Source organism: Hyperolius riggenbachi, chromosome 8 (assembly GCF_040937935.1).
Source record: "Hyperolius riggenbachi isolate aHypRig1 chromosome 8, aHypRig1.pri, whole genome shotgun sequence".
In the NCBI taxonomy this organism is placed as follows: domain Eukaryota; kingdom Metazoa; phylum Chordata; class Amphibia; order Anura; family Hyperoliidae; genus Hyperolius; species Hyperolius riggenbachi.
In genome coordinates this window covers 201830293-201852866 of record NC_090653.1, presented here as the reverse complement: position 1 = coordinate 201852866, position 22574 = coordinate 201830293, and the positions used below count along the sequence as shown (strand labels likewise).

At 45.1% G+C, this 22574-nt stretch overlaps 1 long non-coding RNA gene across 1 annotated transcript; it reads left to right on the top strand.

Moving 5' to 3' along the window:
- Positions 1 to 1363: 1363 nt before the first annotated feature.
- LOC137528424 (uncharacterized) lies at positions 1364 to 17283 on the top strand. The gene is made up of 3 exons (XR_011023387.1): positions 1364 to 1443; positions 8120 to 8193; positions 17075 to 17283. It is a non-coding gene; the product is annotated as an uncharacterized lncRNA (long non-coding RNA).
- The last annotated feature ends 5291 nt before the right edge of the window (positions 17284 to 22574 follow it).

Here is a 22574-nt window from a genome sequence, read left to right as displayed (position 1 = left end):
AGCTCAGTTTAGGGAGGAGAAGGCTTTTTCCAAAGGAGGAAGAGGAGGCGTTACCAGCCAAAGATTTCAGAGGCAAGGGGGAGAAGAGGGGAGGTGAGAGGAGTGGAGCTTTCACAGGCTGAGGGGTGGAGATACCGAGCAGCTTGTCTGTGTGTAATGATGACAAGCAGAATATAGCTGCTCTCATTGTATCACAGAAAGAAATAATCATATACTGTTGAAGCTGTTTGCAGCTAGATTTGCTGTGTAAACTTTCTAAACATAACATAAGATATATAGAAAAGCTACTTGCTATAGTTAGTTTTCCATCTCGAATCCACTTTAAGTCTGCAACTATACAATTTTTATATTGACAGAAAATAAAATAGTAGCCCCCATGAAACAGACACAGCAAATTTTGCATCTTTGCCCAGCACAATGTGAAACTGTATAATAATAAAACAATGGTAGTTTACTGTTGAGAACATGGTGCAGATTTGTCGGGAAATTACACGCCATTCCTGCCGCGCACCCATCCAACCAACTTTGGCCCGACATCTTGCAGCATGCGCTATTGACAATACGACCAATTTCCATCCTGAAATTGGTCGCTTTCTTGGTTGGGCATGCACTTTGCAGCACCGACTTTCATCCAGTTTGATTATAATAATCAAATTGGATGGTCAATTGGCCTCCAGTCCTGATGTATGGCCACCTTAAGATCACTAGGGCAGTGGTCTGCGCCTCTTATTTTTGTCTTTTTGATTGTTGTCTTACATTTGTAATTTACAACTTTTATAAATAAACTTGTAGAGCTGCATAGTGTTATTGTGCTGTGCAATTACAAATAAAAATTATTGTAATAATCCTTACATTTCTTGGAAGTCAGTGCATATCTAATTTGATTATAGAAATGGGATATTATGCTAGGGCCTGGGGCTGTATTAATCTCTCGGCTAAAATTATACAGGGTTTTTTTCTCTCGAATAATTAAATGAAATTATTCTGTAACAAACCTGGGTAATGTAGGCTAAATAAATGATGAATATTATGTAATGAGAGCTTACCTTAAAGAAAACCTGAACTGAACATTAAAAGTCAAAATAAGCATACACAAGTCATACTTACCTTCCATGTAGTCTACTCCTCAGTGTCTTTCTCCTGTCCCGCGTCCTGTTTGTTCACTGTGATCAAGGGAATTTTCCGTCCTTCATTTTGAAAATGGCCATTACCCATAACAGCTTTCTGGTCAGCACACAGTTTAACTGTAACATCGCCCACTTGAGCCATAGGGAAACATAGACATTACCTGGTACATCAGTTTTCCTCTCAGCTATAACTGACAGCAACTGATATTTTACTGACAGCAACTGATATATTTCAGATCTGACAAAATATTGTCAGAACTGTAAGGGATTATTGTCAGAAGAAAATGGTGAGCTTCTGAGAGGAACTGATGGCAAGGTAACTATGTAATGTTCATTTGAAGTTACCTCATGTGTTTATTTTAAATATTTTTACTGAGTACAGGTTCTCTTTAAGTGTTAATTGTATGTCAAAATAATTACTGTAGTAGCATCAGTTTGTGAAGTAATATACAGATTTGAATCTAGCTTTAAATCACTGGTTGGAGTGGGTGCTGGAGGATTACACAGCTTTTAGAGCACACCTGAATTAGGACAACAAAGTGGATATTTACTTACCTTGGGCTTCTTTCAGCCCCCTCCCCAAGTCTGTCAGGTCCCTCTGTGTCCTCTGCCCCTCCCCCCCCCCATGTGCCACTGCCCCCAGTTAAAAATTTGTGACTGCTCTAGTCACAGCTACTGCACATGCATCGTCCCATCCATTTACCTCCTTAACCACTTCCCCTCCTCCGGGACGAGTAACTACGTCTCTGCAAAATGCCACAACTCTGTGCAGGGATGTAGCTACTACATCCCTCCCCAGCGTGCCTTCTCGCTCCCCCCCCCCCCCCCCCCCCCCCTGCGCGCTCGTTACCCATCATTAGCTGCTAGATCAATGAATAGGAACACAGTTCCTATTCATTGATCTAAGTCCCCGTGTGAATGTCCGCAGCCATCCGCCATTCACAAAGACTGTCCACGCATTGCTTCCTGTTTGCGTAGTAACGTTGCGTAGTAGCGTAGCATAGTTGCGTAGAATAGTAAAATTACATCTGAATTTTTTTTCAATAAAGGACATATTTTTACCTTATTTTTACATTTAAAATGAACCCCTGACCTCCCACACTCCCCATTAGCTGCCAGATAAAAACAATTACAAATTAGAAAAATACATAAAAAGTTACCTTAGGGATTGTACATTTTTAATATGTATGTAAAGAGGGTATATTACTGTTACTTTATAAATTATGGGCTTGTAATTAGGGATGGTAATTAGGGAGAGTAAATGCACTTTTATTTCCAAATACAATATTGGCGCCATACATTGCACTAAGGAAAAATTTAAATGTTACAATAGCCGGGGAAAAAGTGCAAATAAAATGTGTGGGTTTTAATAATGGTAGCAAGTATTATTTTAAAACTATAATGGTGAACAGCTTAGAAATCTGTATATATAAAATCGGATGTATGTGTGTGTGTGTGTGTGTGTGTGTGTATGTATGTGCCGCGATCACGCGAAAACGCCTTGACCGATTTGAACCAAACTTGGTATACAGATCCCTTACTACCTGGGATGATATGTTCTGGGGGTCTCATGGCCCCCCTGCACACGTGGGCGGAGCTACAAACAGCCAATCAGATTTCACCCATTCAAGTCAATGAAAAAAATGTAAAAGGCTGCCATTCTCACAGTAATCAAGCCAGAGTCCCCACACTTGGCACAGTTGGTCACTTGGTGACCAAGGTTACAAATCCAGGAAAAGTGGGCGGAGCATAAAACAGCCAATCAAATTTCAGCCATTCATTTTAAATAGGAAAATGTAAACTGCAGCCATTCTTAGACTGTTAATCGCAGGGTTCTCAAACTTGCCACAGTTGGTCACTGGGTGAATCCGATTAAGATTCAAGAAAGTGGGTGGAGCCTACAGCAGCCAATCAAAATCCATCTATTGATTTTCAAGGGGAATATTTAAACTGCTGCCATTCTTACACTGTTAATGGCAGTTGCTTCAAACTTGCTACAGTCTGTCTTTGGGTAACTGGGGTCCAAATTCACTAAAGGGGCATGGCTACAAACAGCCAATCAGATTTACTTGGTGGATAAACTGCTTCCATTCACACATTTTTGATGCCAGGAACCTGAAAGCTCACAAACTTGGTCATTGAGTGACTGTGTGTCCAGGTTACAAAAAGTGGGTGGAGCCAAAAACAAATTTGACTAGGAAAATATAAACTGTAGCCATTCTTAAGGGGCCCATACACCTAACGATTTTCCCGACGAAATACGGCCATTTCGATCACAGTGATCGAAACGGCCGTGAAATTGCCGTGCACACCGCTGACATCCATCCGAAATCCATCATTCCCGTCGACTCCCCTCGATCCATCCGTGCAGAAGATTTTTCTCGGTGGCGGGCGAGTCACCTCCCGGCTCCCGGCTGGCATCTTCTCAGCATCACGGCATCCAGCATAACTTCCTGTGTCACTGCAGTGACAGCGGAAGTACAAATAGAGGGCGCTCCATTTGAACTTCCGCTGTCACTGGAGTGACAGAAAGTTATACGCTGATGCCAGTGATGCGGAAGGTGATGGGAGAAGATGCCAGCCGGGAGCCGATGCAGAGAAAATGCTGGGACCAGGCGAAGAAGAAGACAGCGGTGGACTCGCGCCGGCCGGAACAGGTAATGTATGCAGGGGGGGGGGGGGGGTGGCAGCAGGGGCAACTCCACAGATTGTGATCGGTTTCAGGCTGAAATCGATTCACAATCTGTTTGCAGTAAGGTGGCCATACGATCCCTCTTTGATCAGATTCGATCAGAGAGGGATCTATCTTTTGGTCGAATCTGATGGCAAATCGACTAGTGTATGGCCACCTTTACACCCTTAATGGCAGAGTTCTCAAACTTTGCACAGTTGGTCACTGGGTGAATGAGATTAAGAATTTGGAAGGTAGGTGGAACCTACAACAGCCAATAAAAATTCACCTTTCGATTTTCAAAGGGAATATTTAAGCTGCTACCATTCTAATATTGTAAATATCAAACCTGGTACAGTTGGTCACTGTGTGATTAGGGTTCAAAATCAGAAAGGGGGCGGAGCCACAAACAGCCAATCAGATTTGTTTATTTTTCAATGGGAATATACAAAGTATTGATACCAAGGACCCCAAAGCTGATAAACTTGATAGAGTGACTGTATGTCAAGGTTAGAAAAAGTGTGCAGCACCAACAACTTAATTTTTTACATGGCAGGGTTCCCAAGCTTGACACAATTGGCCACTGGGTGACTGGGATTAATATTCAGAAATGTGGGTGGAGCCTAAAAACAGCCAATCAAAATGTACCGTTGATTTACAAGGGGGAACATTTACATTGCTACCAGCTACCATTCTTACACTGTTGCAGAGGTCTCAAACCTGATACAGTCAGTTATTGGGTGACTGGGGTCCAAATTCACTAAAGTGGGTGGAGCCACAAACAGCCAATCAGATTTTTTACATTGATTTCAGCCATTCTGTTATTGGCAGGGTTCTCAAACTTGACACAGTTGGCCACTGGGTGACTGGGACTAATATTCAGGAAAGTGGGTGGAGCCTACAGCAGCCAATCAAAATTCACATTTTGATTTTCAAGGGGAATATTTACATTGCTGCCATTCATACACTCTTAATGGCAGAGGCCTCAAATCTGGTACAGTCAGTCACTGGGAGTCTAGGGTTTAAATTCTGAAAAGGGAGTGGGCCAAAAACAGCCAATCAGATTTGTTTAATTTCAATGGTAAAATGCAACTTATTGATGCTAAAGACCACAAAGCTCATAAACTTGGTCAGTGAGTAACTGTATGTCAAGGTTAGAAATAGTGGGAAAATATAAATTGCAGCTATTCTTACACTGTTAATGGCAGGGTTCTCAAACTTGACACAGTTGGTCACTGGGGGACTAGAATTAATATACGGAAAAGTAGGTGGAGCCTACAAGAGCCAATCAAAATTCACCAATTGATTTTCAAGGGGAATATTGAAACTGCTGTCATTCTTACACTGTTAATGGCAGAGGCCTCAAACCTGCTACAGTCGGTCATCAAGCGACTGTGGTTCAAATTCACTAAAGGGGTGGAGCCTACAAACAGCCAATCAGATTTGCTTTTTTCGATAAACTGCATCCATTCACACAATTTTGATGCCAGGAACCCAAAAGCTCACAAACTTGGTCATTGACTAGTGACTGTGTGTCAAGGTTACAAAAAGTGGGTGGGTGTTTGCACAATTGGTTACTGGTTGACCGGGATTAATATTCATACAAGTGGGTGGAGCCTAGAAATGCCAATCAAAATCACCTGTTGATTTTCAAGGGGAATATCAAAATTGCTGCCATTCTTGCACTGTTAATGGCACAAGCCTCAAACCTGGTATAGTTAGTCATTGGGGTTCAAATTCAGAAAAGGGGATAGAGCCACAAACAGTTTCATTTCTTGGGAAAATACAAATTATTGATGCCAAGGACCCCAAAGCTCACAAACTTGGTCATTGAGTGACTGTATGTCCAGGTTACAAAAAGTCGGCGGAGCCAAAACCAAATTTCACTGGGAAAATGTAGACTGCAGGCCTTCTTACACTGTTAATGCCAGGGTTCCCAAACTTTGCCCAGATGGTCACTGAGTGACTGAGATTAATATTAAAGGGAAATGGGTGGAGCCTATAATAGCCAATCAAAATGCACCTGTTGATTTTAAAGGGGAATATTTAAATTGCTGCCATTTTTACACTGGTAATAGCAGATGCCTCAAACCTGCTACAGTTGGTCATTGGGTGACTGTGGTTCAAATGCTGGAGAGGGGCAGAGCCACAAACAGCCAATCTGATTTGTTTAATTTCTATGGGAATATACAAATTATTGATGCTAAAGACCCCAAAGCTCACAAACTTGGTCATTGAGTGTTTGTGTGTTAGGGTTAGAAGAAGTGGGCGGAACCAACACCAGTCAAAAACATACCCGGGCAATGCCGGGTCATCAGTGGGTGGAGACAAATACAAATTTCACTGGGAAAATGTAAACTGCAGCCATTCTTACACTGTTAATGGGAGGGTTCTTAAACTTTGCACAGTTGGTCACTCAGTGAATGGAATTAATATTCAGAAAAGTGGGTAGAGCCTACAAAAGTGTATAAAGCTTCACCTATTGCTTTTCAAGGGAATATTTAATTGCTACCATTCTTGCACTGTTAATGGCACAGGCCTGAAACCTGGTATAGTTGGTCATTGGGTGACTGTTGTTCAAATTCAGAAAAGGGGGTGGAGCCACAAACAACCCATCAGATTTTTTCAATTCAATACAAATTATTGATGCCAAAGATCACAATGCTCACAAACTTGGTCATTGAGTAATTGTTAGGGTTAGAAAAAATGGGATAAGCCGACACCAGCTAAATACATACCCGGGCAACACCGGGCAAGCAGCTAGTAATACATATTTTCCATTTTTTTCTTATTATTCCTGTAAAAACTCAGTTAGAATAAAATAATTCTTAGCAAAAAGTACCCCCCAAATAAAGCCTAATTGGAGGCACAAAAACCAAGATATAGATTGTTTAGTTGTGGTAAGTAGTAATAAAGTTATAGGAGAATGAATGGAATGAGCGCTGACAGGTGAAAATTGCTCTGGTTTTTTAAAGGGAAAAACCCTTCGAGACGAAGTGGTTAATCATGCTTCCATTGCCGCCTCCTGATTCTGTGCATGAGAGATACAAATTTTTTAAACCGTGGAAATGCAGAATGCTACCAGCAATGAAAGCATGATTGAGAAGGCGCGTGGACCAGACCACACATGATTAATAACTGCGACTAAAGCTCCAGTATTAGATCGTTTTAAGGGTGCAATGGCACATAGGTGAAAACCTAGAGCACACCAAGGGAACTGACAGACTAAGGTGGGCTGGAAGAAGCTGCAGCTAAGTAAAAATCCACCATTTTTTGGCCCAATTTAGGTATAGTTTAAGTGTTTTATAGAAGTACGTGGGAAACTTTTGCGATCGAATTGTGTAGAAAATTTGCCATTTATGAAGGCAATCGATAGTGAACGATTCTGTGGTTGATTGCTTTATGGGATAAAATCGAGCTGCAAGTTAAAAAATATGATCACATTTGAAGAAAGAATCGTTCAGTAAATGTGAACATTCGATAATTGTCTTCAGATTAATTACGATCATTCAAATTGAATCGAAAGATTGCATTTAGTGAAAAATTGTACAGTTAATGGGCACCTTAACATGGCTGATATATAATTGGCAAAAATAACCCCATGATTCCCTTTGTCATAGTTACATAGTTCGTTTGGTTGAAAAAAAGACATTTCTCCATCAAGTTCAACCATATGATTGCTTATACTAGTATATACGGTTTTAATAGGTTAGTTCCAAACGTTCATCAATATTATGATGGAGATATGAGGTTATAGTCCTCTTTTACAGTATAATCCTTTCTATGTCAAGCTTCTGGCCTTGGAGACTCTAGCCTTCATTTATTTAAAAAACAAAACAAAAGTACTTTAGGGCCTGATATAGTTGAAGAAAATGAAAGGTTTTTTTGCCTTAATGAATCAGATTTATTTCAAAAACACCTCCTTTGGGTAGCAAACGTCTGCAACTCACAGCTGCATGGTAACCCTTTTTGATTTTATAAAACTTCAGTTCAGTTTTTAATAAAACAATCCTCAATTTATTTAAATACAAAAGTACTTTATGTACTTCCATATGACTGTAGTCACAAAAAGAGTTAGGTTAAAAAGTATAATACTGATTGTAAACTTCCTGTAAAAAGTATTTAACCATTCAGCAACTCTTTCTGTGCTCATGTTTGATTCAGATGAGGTTTGCAGTCTCTTGCCACTGAGTAACAGGTTTGCTTTTAGTATTACAGGCCAAGTTTGCCGGGTCATGTATTTTCTCTTTAGAAATCTTTAGCACAAACCCCCGAAGAACCTTAGCAAATGAAAAAACTCTTTTCTACTTTTTATTTGAAGTGAAGCTATCAAGTATCAAGTAAGCTATGAGGGTCATCTGGAAAGTAAGAGCTGTTTTCTATTATTTAATTAAGGTAAGATTTTATTTTTTACTGCATCTTCTTTATATTTCTGCACATAATCATCTCCTTTATTTAAGCATTTATTATACCGTTTTACAAGGTTTTCAATCCCTTAGTTGCAGTAGCATCACACTCCTCACCTTTGGGTAGGATGATTTGACCGGGGCTTCATGTTAGTGCTGCATAACAAAAAGTTGTTGTGAGAGAGAACTGGGGCCCCTGGGCTGTCATGTGGACCAGTGTTTGTAACAAAAAGTTACCAGCATTCTGCACTCACGTGACAAGCCGTGCAAGGAGAGAAGATGTTAACCTGACAGATGCAAGATGGGTAGGAGGAACTGAAGAGGGGGGCTTGCCATGTTAATACTGCTGAATAAACAGTTTTTGGCTTTCTGCAGACACAAGACAAGCAGTGCAGGGAGCGAAAAGAATAACTCAACAGATTTAAGTTAAAGTGGATCCGAGATGAAAAACTAACTAGTAACTTGTCTATATATCTTATCTAAAGTTTAGATAGTTTACACAGCAAATATAGCTGCAAACAGCTTTAATAGAAAATGATTATTTCTTCCTGTGATACAATGACAGCAGCCATGTTGTTTGTAAACATTACACAGAGGCAGGCTTATCTGTATCTTGATCACTAAGCCTGTGAAAAAAACCTAATCCCCCCCTCCTCCCCTCTGCCTCTGAAATCAATTGCTAGTAACACCTCCTCCTCCTGCCCAGACTGAGCTACCATGAGCCCTTGCTACTGCCAAGGCTCTCTGAAAACCTGTGGGCGTGGTTTATTTAGTTTATATGGAATTAGAGTATTAAAACAAAAAAAAAAGTATTTGGCTTGAGGAATGCTCTATAAACAATAGGAAAGGAATACAATTCTGCAATGAGTAAAAGTTCACCTCGGATCCACTTTAAGTTAAATAGATTAGAATACATTGTGTGGCTGATAAAAGCAAATGACTGTAAAGGTGGCCATACATCAGGTGATCATTCGATTTTATTATAATAATCGAATTGGATAAAAATCTCTGCCCCCAAGTGCATGCCTGATCGGCAATGCAACCAATTTCGGGATGAAAATTGATCACCTTCTGGATCGTGCATGCTGCAAGATGTTGGGCCGGCTTGCTCGATTGGGTGCGCGGCGGGAACGGCGTGCAATTTTTCTATGATCAACGAAACCTCCGACGCTGTCCCCTAATGCAAAATGTCCCCTGGTGCCCAGCTTAAAGAGACTCTGTAATAAAAAAAGTCCTCTGGGGGGAACTTACCTCGGGAGGGGGAAGCCTAAGGGTCCCAATGAGGCTTCCCCCATCCCTGTAGCTGCAGGCAGTCCAGCGCTGGCTCCCCCAAAGCGTTCCATAATCCTGGCTCGACAAGCCTGACAAGGCTTAATATATTTACCTTCCCTGGCTCCAGCGGGGGCGCTGTTGCAGCTCTCAGCATGGAGATAGGCGGAAATAGCCGATCTCTGTCGGGTCCGATCTACTACTCAGGTGCAGGAGAACTTGCACCTGAGCAGTAGAGCGGACCGACAGCGATCAGCTATTTACGCCTATCTCTGAGCGGAGAGCCTATACTGCGCCTGCGCTGGAACCGGGAAGGTAAATATTTACATCTCCACTGTTCGGAGGGGCACAACGAAACTGCCGTGGGACACAGGAGGATGGGGAAGCCTCGATAGGTTCCGGAGGCTTCCCCCACCCGAGGTGAGTACCCCCCAGGGGAACTTTTTTTAGTTATAGGTTTTCTTTAAAGTAAATATTACCTGTCTGCGGCCTGTGCTTGTCCCTCTGCGCATTCCCTTCTCCATACACACACACCCCATGTGGTTTCCCAGTGCACTGGGAAATGGGGGGACATTTTACATTAGGGGACATAATCGTTGCAGCGCCAGCGAGGTAGTGGATGCGGCGCACAAGGCCGATTCCAGATCGATCATCAGCATGAAATTGATCGGGAATCGGTCTGCAGTGTATAGGCAGCTGACAGATCTCTCTCTAATCAGATTCCATTAAAGAGAGATTTGTCTCTTGGTCGAATCTGGATACATTTACTTTCTGGATGTTGCAAAAGATTCATGATGCAATGGATTCTTTCTTAGTAGAGTTGTGATTCCCTAGGAGTAGGGACTCTCTTAGCATTAGAGATGGCTCGAACCTCCGATTTTAGGTTCGCGAACCTCGAACGCGAACTTTTGCAAAAGTTCGGGTTCGTGCAAACTTTGCAAACCGCAATAGACTTCAATGGGGAGGCAAACTTTGAAAATTAGAAACATTTATGCTGGCCACAAAAGTGATGGAAAAGATGTTTCAAGGAATCCAACACCTGGAGGGGGACATGGCAGAGTTGGATACACTGAAAATTGCGCAAAAGGTGGATCAGCGCAACACCAGGCCGCCTCCGAATGGCCTCCATCAGAGATGCGCTGAGCCCCCCCAGGAACTACAAACGCACCTTGAACCCAAACAGAAGCTCTGCATATACACCAAAAGCATGGCTGTTAAGTGGGAGCAGCTGACCAAAAACGAATTACATTAGTACATAGCAAGGAAATGAGCAGCGCTACTTAAAAACAGACTAGTGCCTACCTGAAAAAGAGTGCAAGCCCCACTTGTGGGGTCGAATACACACCGAGCATACACATGATGACCTGTCTACCACTAGAGGAGGATGTTGGTTTCCATTAACAGCTTGCATGCAACCTATTAAGTACTCGTCCCTCCCACTGCGAAGAAGTCAATCCTCCATGGGAGGGGCCTAACACTAACTAAATCCTAACCTATGTATATGCATAGCCTGGGTGCGGCTAATCAAATAAAATCGAAAATTGAAAATTGCGCAAAAGGTGGATCAGCGCAACACCAGGCCGCCTCCGAATGGCCTCCATCAGAGATGCGCTGAGCCCCCCCAGGAACTACAAACGCACCTTGAACCCAAACAGAAGCTCTGCATATACACCAAAAGCATGGCTGTTAAGTGGGAGCAGCTGACCAAAAATGAATTACATTAGTACATAGCAAGGAAATGAGCAGCGCTACTTAAAAACAGACTAGTGCCTACCTGAAAAAGAGTGCAAGCCCCACTTGTGGGGTCGAATACACACCGACCATACACATGACCTGTCTACCACTAGAGGAGGATGTTGGTTTCCATTGACAGCTTGCATGCAACCTGTTAAGTACTCGTCCCTCCCACTGCGAAGAAGTCAATCCTCCATGGGAGGGGCCTAACACTAACTAAATCCTAACCTATGTATATGCATAGAGTTGGATACACTCCAAAAGTCCCAGGGAAAAAATACAGATTTGATGCACAGCAGCGTTTTAAGGGCAGGAATCACATTGCATGCTAAATTAGAGGCCTAAAGTGCTTTAAAACATCTTGCATGTGTATACAGCAATCAGGTAGTGTAATTAGTGTACTGCTTCACACTGACAGACCAAACTCACTGTGTAACGCACCACAAACAGCTGTTTGTGTAGTGACGGCTGTGCTGGACTGGTGTGCACCATGGTGAGAGTGTGGGCGATAGCGGTTTTCAAGCCCATATGGTTGCCGGGCTGAGGTAGCTCAATGATAGAACAATAGTGACTGTCCAGCTGATCGAATTTGGTCTGTCCACAATGAAGCAATGACCTTATTATCTTGGGTGTGACCCCCAACACACTTATATAGCCTGCGATCATTGCTTCATTGTGATACGCAAGCCACTTCACCGCGGCAAGGTAACGATCACGAAGGGGAATTGACACAAGTAGTACATACCTTTTGTTTTGTTTTTGCAGCTGCAGTGCAGCCAGAAAAATTAGGCATGTACACAATAACAAAAAATTGTTACTGGTGTTGTTAGCGGCCGCTGCTAGCAGCGGCCTTAAAAATTCAGGAATCCTGGACCCTGTTGGTGGTGGCGGAGAAGGCAGTCAAGCGGCCTGCAGGCAGAGATGCTGTGTGGGGACTGGGGACCGACTTAGTCTTGGAGCAGGCAGTCACACGACGTTCAGGCAGAGATGCTGTGTGCAGGGACTGACTTAGCCTTTGGGCGGGCATTAGCCCTCCGGGATCCATACCTCATTCATTTTGATTTTGACCTAGGCGACTTCTCTTCTCAGTGACAATGCCTCCAGCTGTGCTGAAGGTCCTTTCGGACAGGACACTTGAGGCAGGGCAAGACAGAAGTTGGATGGCAAATCGTGACAGCTCTGGCCACAGGTCAAGCCTGTGCACCCAGTAGTCCAGGGGTTCATCGCTATTGTCTACATCCACAGTTAAGGCCAGGTAGTCGGCTACCTGCCAGTCGAGGCGTTGGTGGAGGGTGGATCCGGAAGGGCTAAGGCCTAAGCTTAGCTAAGGGATAAGGTTGGACTAAAGAATGTCCGCATGTCTGACATCACCATGAGATTGCTGGAGCATCCTCTCTTTGCCTGCATGGACATGGGAGAAGGATTACTGGCAGTGGCACCTTTATTCCGTTGTGCTGTGACATCACCCTTAAACGCATTGTAAAGTATACTTGCCAGCTTGTTGTGCAAGTGCTGCATCCTTTCTGCCTTCTGGTGAGTTGGTAAAATCTCCGACACTTTGTGCTTATACCGAGGGTCTAGTAACGTTGCCACACAGTACAGGTCATTCCCCTTGAGTTTTTTTATACAATGGTCCCTCAACAGGCTGGACAGCATGAAAGCCGCCATCTGCACAAATTTGGATGCAGACGTACGCTCCAGTGTGACTCTCCGCTTTGAGGCAAGACATGTCTAAGATGGCGTGACACCATCGTACCTGGCATGCAGCATAGGCCCTGGGGAGCTGGGGCTGTGTAGCTGGAGAGGAGATTGCAGCACCAGTAGAGTAGCACTGCCACTCAGCCGAGGAGGAGGAGGATGACAGCGAAGAGGATGTAGCAGGAGGAGTAGGAGGAGAAGGAGAGGAGGTGGCAGCAGGCCTGCCTGCAAGCCATGGAGGTGTCACAACTAGGTCTGCTGCTCAGCAACATACTCCTTGCTTGCCAGCGGTCACCAGGTTAACCCTATGGGCTGTGTAAGTAATGTACCTGACCTGACCATGCTTTGCAGACCAGGCATCCGTGGTCAGATGGACCCTTGACCCAATGCTGTGTGCCAGAGATGACACCACTTGCCTTTTAACGTCATGGTACAGTTTGGGTATCGCCTTTTTTGAGCAATAATTGCGGCCTGGTATCTTCCACTGCGGTGTCCCAATCACCACAAATTTTCGGAAGGCCTCAGAGTCCACCAGCTGGTATGGTAACAGCTGGCGAGATAACTATTCCACCAAGCCAGCTGTCAGACACCAGGCAAGGGGGTGACTGGCAGACATTGGCTTCTTCCACTCAAAGATTTCCCTCACGGACACCTGGCTGCTGCTGTGGGCAGAGCTGGAAACGCTCAAGGTGAGAGGTGGAGTGGAGGAGGGTGGCTGTGAAGGTGCAAGGAAGAAAGCAGCTGAAGATAATGCACCTGAAGGAGGAAGAGGAGAAGGAGGGTGGCTTTGCTTTTGTGTGCTGCTTTTCCTCAGGTGGTCTTCCTATTGCAGTTTGTGCTTTTTCTCCATGTGCCTTCGTAAGGCAGTTGTCCCTACGCGGGTGTTGTCCTTTCCACGGCTCAATTTTTGGTGGCAGAGAGTACAGATGGCATTACTCTCATCTGAGGCATACACACAAAAAAATGTCCACACCGCTAAGTCCTGGGGTGATGGCACTATGGTGGCGTCAGCAGCTGACGTTGAAGGGCATGTTGACTGGCTGTCCATAGGTGGCTATACATGGTGCTGGACACTGCCACCAGCTGTTTCTGATGACGAGCTCCCCCTGCTTCTTTCAGCAACTCGTCTCCTCTTAGCATGCTGCTTTCACGCAGGTGCAGTAAACATGAACAGGTATGCAATGACTGGTATTACAAATGTGCAGCTGCCACACACATAAGTACAGTGAACAGGTGCAGTGACTGGTATATAACACAGCGTGCTGCTGTCACACAGGTGCAGTAAACATGAACAGGTATGCAGTGACTGGTATTATAAATGTGCAGCTGTCACACACACAGGTACCGTGAACAGGTGCAGTGACTGGTATTTAACACTGCCTCTGACTCCCCCTCTGAACTGTCCCCCTGTTCATCTCCTCTATTGGGGACCCACGTGACATCCATATCATCATAATCATCATAATCATAATCATCCTCCCCAGCTTTGCTTGTATCAGACACCTCCAAAACTGCACCAACAGCAGGTACTTCATCCTCCTCCTCCTCACACCTTACGTCCATAGTGCCGCCTAAATCAGACATATGAGGTGGTGTAACTTGCTTAGCGCCTTCATCTTGTTGTAACAATAATGGCTGTGAATCAGTGAATTCCCCACCAAATCACTCCTGCGAAGTGTCAAATGTAGTGGATGTGGTGCTTGTAGTACCGCTGGTGGCTGCGAAAGATGAGGTGTTCTGTGTTAAATAGTCAACTACGTCCTGACAATCTTGGGAGTTGATGGCACATGCCTTCTTCAGAGCACTGTACTTTGGTTCAGGGCCGCACAAAAGCATGTCAGCACCACCTCGAACAGAAGTGTCGGGTGGCCTGCCTCTGGGTCTGCCTCTGCCTGTTTTGTCCATATCGGGGGATGAAGTGAAAGGTATGCACTGACTTGACTAATACAATGTGCAGTCACACAGGTGCAGGGAAAGGTATGCAGTGACTGGTATTACAATACAATGTGCAGCTGTCACACAGGTGCAGTTAACAGGTATGCATCGACTGGTATATAAAACAACATGTGGTCACACAGGTGCAGTGAACCGGTATGTGCGGACTGGTATTTAAAACCGCATGCGGTCACACAGGTGCGGTGAACAGGTATGCAGCGACTGGTATTACAAATGTGCAGCTGTCACACACACAGGTGCAGTGAACAGTTATGCAGTGACTGATATATAACACTGCGTGCTGTCACGCAGGTGCACTAAACAGGTATGCAGTGACTGGTATTACAGATGTGCAGCTGTCACACACACAGGTGCAGTGAACAGGTATGCAGTGACTGGTATCAATGCAACGTGCAGCTGTCACACACACAGGTACCGTGAACAGGTATGCATTGACTGGCATATAATATAACACTGAGTGCGGTCGCACAGGTACCGTGAACAGGTATGCAGTGACTGGTATATAATATACTACTGCGTGCTGTCACGTAGGTGCACTGAACAGGTTTGCAGTGATTGGTATCAATACAATGTGCAGCTGTCACACACACAGGTACCGTCCGTGAACAGGTATGCAGTGACTGGTATATAATATAACACTGCGTGCAGTCACACAGGTGCAGTGAATAGGTATGCAGTTACTGGTATATAATATACTACTGCGTTCTGTCACGCAGGTGCGCTGAACAGGTATGCAGTGACTGGTATCAATACAATGTGCAGCTGTCACACACACACAGGTACCATGAACAGGTATGCAGTGACTGCTATTACAAATGTGCAGCTGTCACACACACAGGTACCGTGAACAGGTGCAGTAACTGGTATATAACACTGCATGCTGCTTTCACGCAGGTGCAGTAAACATGAACAGGTATGCAATGACTGGTATTACAAATGTGAAGCTGCCACACACATAAGTACAGTGAACAGGTGCAGTGACTGGTATATAACACTGCGTGCTGCTGTCACACAGGTGCAGTAAACATGAACAGGTATGCAGTGACTGGTATTATAAATGTGCAGCTGTCACACACACAGGTACCGTGAACAGGTTCAGTGACTGGTATTTAACACTGCCTGCTGCTGTCACGCAGGTGCAGTAAACATGAACAGGTACAGTATGCAGTGACTGGTATTACAAATGTGGAGCTGTCACACACACAGGTACCATGAAAAGGTAGTCACTGAATGTGCTGGGCCTTGCACAGTATAGCAATTAGCAAGGGCCAGCTGCCTGCGACTGACAGGGCTGTATATGCAAATGTCAGTGGGCCACACAAAAAAACCCCCCACACATTAAGAGAACATTCGCTCTCAAAAGAGCTGATATAAGTATCAGCAAAGAGCAAGCTAACCAGCCTAACAAGAGCCTAACTAAGCTTTCCCTAATCTGTGCAGCAACCTCTCTCCCTTCTCTAATCACTGCAGCTACACCGAGTGAGATAATGGCCGATGCAGCTGCCTTATATAAGGGGGGAGGGGGGGCTCCAGGAGGAAGTGCAGCCTGATTGGCTACCATGTGTCTGCTGACTGTGATGTAGAGGATCAAAGTTTAAATTAATGATGTAGTATAGGGGGCGGGTAGAGCGTTGTTCGCGCAAATTGGTTTACCGGCGAACCGTTCGGGCCATCTCTACTTAGCATCAGCACAGAAAAAAGCTGCCTATAGCAGCATTCAAATGTACAAAAGCTTTAATTCCCTTGTCTTATCAGACAATTCTTGTAAGGTGAATCCTTGTTTGTAAACAAACTACTAGGATGAGACCATGAGGACTGATTAGAGTCCTGGATGATAATTGCTCTGCTCATCAGTAAAAGACTGCATCTAGGAAAGGGGTTTTTGCTTTGACATGGCTATAGTGCCAAAGCAATCTACTGTCAGTAATCTGACATTAGATCACAACTGAAAGGATTTACTTGAGCTGGAGAATAATGGAGAACCTAAGTAATACAGCAAACAAGTTTTTGTTTTTTTTTAACTCTCTGAAGTCAAAATCAAGAGTAACCCCTGCAAAATGTTTCTACTTTACTAGCAAAATATGGATGTGTTGTTCACTGTAGTTTAGACAAGGTCCACTTGAGATTGAAAAAAATTAAAATCCTTATATTTGAGATATTTCTAGAAAAATAATCACTTTTTGAGATGTGTGTTTTTTTTATTGTTTCTGAAGCAGTGGAATTTGGACGAGGCTGGTATCATTTCTAAGAAATGCTCTATTAGTCAATAATCCATATGGTCATACACAGAAACGTTTTGAAACACCATGCTCCTTTATCAAGCTGGCAGATAAGATCCAATACAATGAAGCTACTTCACCTTTATAAAAAGAAAATATCATAGAAACACAGCCAAAGCAGAATAAATGTAGAAGAATGTAGGCACCCGAAAATATGTATTGTAGGGTATACATTAAAAAAAATAGTAAAGTATATGCGGTATCTTACTTCTCCAGATGAACCAACCCAGACAACGAGCGTTTCGATCAGGTAAGGTTTATTCAAGCACAATTGTAAAAAGTGTCAATAAAGTGTCTATAATCGAAATACATATACTGTACTGGTGCTAAAAAACGGAATATTCTCATTTCAATATACCATATAGAAGCAATAGTTTTCATATTTAGCATTATTAGTATTTTTGGCAAACATGTCAAAAACACGTAAACGACATGTAAACGATCTTGCAAAGTGTTGGGTAACTCTTGACTTTAATGACAGGCAAACTAAGGTCGCATTCCCAGTGGGACGTTATGGTCGTGCATTATAAAGTCATACAACGCAGCTTACGCACTGCAATGCTAATCCTATCTGCCGTTCACAGTGCAACGTTAAAGTTGCGTTAAAAAAATGTTGCGTTGTGGTAACTCACTCCTTGCAGTGCATTACCTCTTAAGGGCCTGTACACACTGCTGCGCTTGCGCTGTGCTTTTCAAATCACATGTGCTTTTTAATCGCAAGGTCTTTTGAAAATAATGAAAATCGTGAAGACCTGTACACACTGGTCTGATGCACTTTTTCTATTCTCATGAAGGCTTGCGATTTAACAATCGCATGCGATTTTAAAAGCGCAGCAGTGTGTACAGGCCCTAACGCAGCGACTGTAACGTCGCATTAAAATGCAACGTCCCACTGTGAATGCGACCTAAAACATTCAGGGCATCTCATCAGCCACAATATTTATTCTTAAAGAGATGACAGTGACTTTTGTGGTTAATAGCCCCATACATGCTAGAATCACCAAATTTGTAGGGTATGTTTTTCAAAAAGACCTTGTAAATTTTGAGAAAAATGATTTTAAAGTTACGATAGTAAAAGTTTTTGTTTAAAAGGAGGTTAAATGACACAAAATGTATCAACCTATCGGTAGTGTAAATTAACATGTATCAAAAGAAAGAGCAGTGAATTTCATGCTGGGGTTTCCAGCTGGTCAGTATACTGTGCGTATTGACCACCTGGAAACCTGGTGAAACTGGCAACAGTTTCGCCAGAGATCGCTATAAAGCCGCAATATTGCCATATTTTGGCATGGTTTGGCCATTCAATTTTTTCTGTAAATGACATGGGATCCCACCAGTGTTGCCAACCTTTCACGTTATTTTTTACTGACAAATACGTAAAAATTTACTGACAAAAGATTTTTTTTACTGACACAATCTCCTGCGCCGCAATGGGCGTGGTCGCGCAACAGAATGTGGGCGTGGTCATGGGTGGGGCCAAATATACATGATTTTAGTATTGCTGTAAAAGGTCTGCCAGGGAAGTTTGAGCTCTGCCATAGTGTTTCCCCCCCTTCCCCCAAAATACATGTAATCTTACAGCATTTCACCAAAAATCCACGTAATCTGGCAGAGGTTCTTCCAAAATACAGACAATATGGCAGTGGTTCCCAAAAAATAGATGTAATCTGGCAGCAGCGATTCCCCCAACATACACATAATCTGGCAGCAGTTCCCCAAAATACACTTAATTTGACAGCAGTGGTTCCCCAAAAATAGGTAGCCAGGTCTATAGGTGTCCCCAGAATAGGTGGCCAGGGGTATAGATGTCCCCAGAATAGGTAGCCAGGGGTAGAGATGTCCCCAGAATAGGTAGCCAGGGGTAGAGATGTCCCCAGAACAGGTAGCCAGGGGTAGAGATGTCCCCAGAACAGGTAGCCAGGGGTAGAGATGTCCCCAGAACAGGTAGCCAGGGGTAGAGATGTCCCAAGAACAGGCAGCAGAACAGGTAGCCCAGGGTAGAGATGTCCCCAGAACAGGTAGCCAGGGGTAGAAATGTCCCCAGAACCGGTAGCCAGGGGTAGAAATGTCCCCAGAACAGGTGGCCAGGGGTAGAGATGTCCCCAGAACACTTGGCCAGGGGTAGAGATGTCCCCAGAACAGGTGGCCAGGGGTAGAGATGTCCCCAGAACAGGTGGCCAGGGGTAGAGATGTCCCCAGAACAGGTAGCCAGGGGTAGAGATGTCCCCAGAACAGGTGGCCAGGGGTAGAGATGTCCCCAGAACAGGTGGCCAGGGGTAGAGATGTCCCCAGAACAGGTGGCCAGGGGTAGAGATGTCCCCAGAACAGGTAGCCAGGGGTAGAGATGTCCCCAGAACAGGTAGCCAGGGGTAGAGATGTCCCCAGAACAGGTGGCCAGGGGTAGAGATGTCCCCAGAACAGGTTGCCAGGGGTAGAGATGTCCCCAGAACAGGTGGCCAGGGGTAGAGATGTCCCCAGAACAGGTAGCCAGGCGTAGAGATGTCCCCAGAACAGGCAGCAGAACAGGTAGCCCAGGGTAGAGATGTCCCCAGAACAGGTAGCCAGGGGTAGAAATGTCCCCAGAACCGGTAGCCAGGGGTAGAAATGTCCCCAGAACAGGTGGCCAGGGGTAGAGATGTCCCCAGAACACTTGGCCAGGGGTAGAGATGTCCCCAGAACAGGTGGCCAGGGGTAGAGATGTCCCCAGAACAGGTGGCCAGGGGTAGAGATGTCCTCAGAACAGGTAGCCAGGGGTAGAGATGTCCCCAGAACAGGTGGCCAGGGGTAGAGATGTCCCCAGAACAGGTGGCCAGGGGTAGAGATGTCCCCAGAACAGGTAGCCAGGGGTAGAGATGTCCCCAGAACAGGTAGCCAGGGGTAGAGATGTCCCAAGAACAGGTAGCCAGGGGTAGAGATGTCCCCAGAACAGGTGGCCAGGGGTAGAGATGTCCCCAGAACAGGTGGCCAGGGGTAGAGATGTCCCCAGAACAGGTGGCCAGGGGTAGAGATGTCCCCAGAACAGGTGGCCAGGGGTAGAGATGTCACCAGAACAGGTAGCCAGGTGTCCCCCCAGCAGGCAGCAGGAGGGGAGCAGCGCAAAGAGGGAGCGATCATGGGCACAGCGGTGGGGAAGGGGGGACGTCCCCCCCCCTTCCCTCACCTTAGGTCTCCCCCCTCCCTCCCTCTCCCCTCCAGGTACACTTTAAACAGCAGATCCGTCTCATATGTCCCTTACTGCCCAGAACTCCATTCTGAGCACAAGTGAAAATCTACATAGAGTGCAGTGATGTAATCAGCCTGGACAGGCTGTGTGGAAGTTAATGAAAAGTTTGCAATTTAGGGAACCATTGCCACACAGCCTGAACAGACTGATCACATCACTGTGCTCTATGCAGAACATGAAAAGCCCTGCACAGTGCCCATTCATGCAGCACATGACCAGGACAGACATCCGATGCCTCCTGGACTCGTCTCCAGCAGCAGCCCCTGGAGCACAATAAACAGTTAAACTTTTTTTTCATCAGCGTCTCCTCACCACTCCTCCTCTTTGATGTCCGTCTCCCTGCTCTCCCTGCTCACTGGCTCCTGGAGGCTGCATGCAACCCTCTCCAGCAAGCACCACTGTCAGAGGACTTGGAGACTGACACAGTCAGTCATTCAGCCGCTATGAGTGCGGACACGTTCCCGGGCTTCCTGATACAGTGACAGATGCGGGGGTGGAGTCGGCGGGGGAAAGAAAGGGGAGGGGATGTGAGGCTTGTGTGGGACAGAAATGCCTGCTACTGGCTGCCACAGCGAGCCGGGGGGCGGAAGTAAATAACTGCAACAACCCACCCCCGGCAAGTGCAGTAATGTAATATAATTTTTACGGACACAGCCAAAGTGCTTACGGAAATCACGGGCACTTAAATTTAACTGCTTATTTACGGACAATCCGTAAATTTACTGACGGTTGGCAACACCTCCCAAGCCTCTTTAACCCCTTCTCACCCATGCAGGCTGGGATAGCCAAAATGTGGGGCCTGGACCACATGAGACTCCACATCCTGAGCTATACCAGCCCACATGGTCCATGACATTGGTGGCTCTGGAAGAGATGGGCGGTCAAGCCTCCCCCTCTCCCCCAGAGCTCTTGTCCAATCTATGTACACCCTTGGGGGGGGGGGGGGGTCATGGTGGCATCTAAGAGTCCTCTTTAAAGGAACTTTAAGTCAGGGAGAAAAAATGAGTTTAACTCACCTGGGGCTTCCCTCAGCCCCCTGCAGCTGATCGGTGCCTTGCAGCCCCGCTCCGATGCTCCTGAACCCGCCGGCGACGACTTCCGGTTTCGCCGTCACCGGCCTTCTTGCGGCAATAGCAGCATAGGATGTGCTATTGTAGCTGGGAACGCGAAGAATCACTCGTGTTCCCATGCCTGTCGGTCGGTGACAGCGTAACCGGAAGTCGTCGCCGGCGGGTTCAGGAGCATTGGAGCGGGGCTGCGAGGGCACCGATCAGCTGCAGGGGGCTGAGGGAAGCCCCAGGTGAGTTAAACTCATTTTTTCTCCCTGACTTAAGGTTCCCTTTAAGAAAGGGACCAACAGATGCCTGCCCTCTTCCCAGGTGAAATTAGTATAGGGTCACTACTGATGTACTTCTTACCCATTTCCACAAAGAGTGCAAATGAAATCAAAACGCAACCACAAGAAAAATTAATTATTAATCTCCAAAGACATTTCTTAAGCAAACGCCAAACAAGAAGAGATAGCCTCTATTGGTCTTTTAACAGATCAATGAGGATCCCCATTGGTCTGGTATAAAACCACTAAGAGGCGCAGGAGGGAATTTCAAAAATGCTCTGGAAGCCAAAAACAGCAGCAGCAGTATAACAAGTATAACAAGCCAAAGTATAATAAGCGAAAAGCATCTTTCAACTTCTTTCCTCCAGCGCCCCAATTGGTTCTTTAATAGAACAATAGGAATCTTCTGGTTCCTCTTGTTGCCACTGTCCTCCTTAAAGGGAACCTAAACTGAGAGGGATATGGATGTTTCCTTATAAACAATACCAGTTGCCTGGCAGTCCTGCTGACCTATGTGGCCTCAGTAGTGTTTACATCACACACCTGAAACAAGCATGCAGCAATCCAGTCTGACTTCAGTCAGAGCCACTGCTCTGCATGCTTGTTCAGGGGCTGTGGCTAAAAGTATAAAGACACAGGATCAACAGGAGAGAGCAACTGGTATTATTTTAAATGGAAAAATCCATATCCTTCTTAGTTTAGGTTCCCTTTATCATACCTTGCAAATTTAGTGATTCTAGCATGTATGGGGGCTTCACAACTAAAGTCGGTGGCCACTGACTTCAATGTTAAATGCAAATTTTTGACACAGAAATTTGCAGTAAACGCGAACAGACAAAAGGTTTATTCACTAGGAACTGGTTGCCAGTGAACAT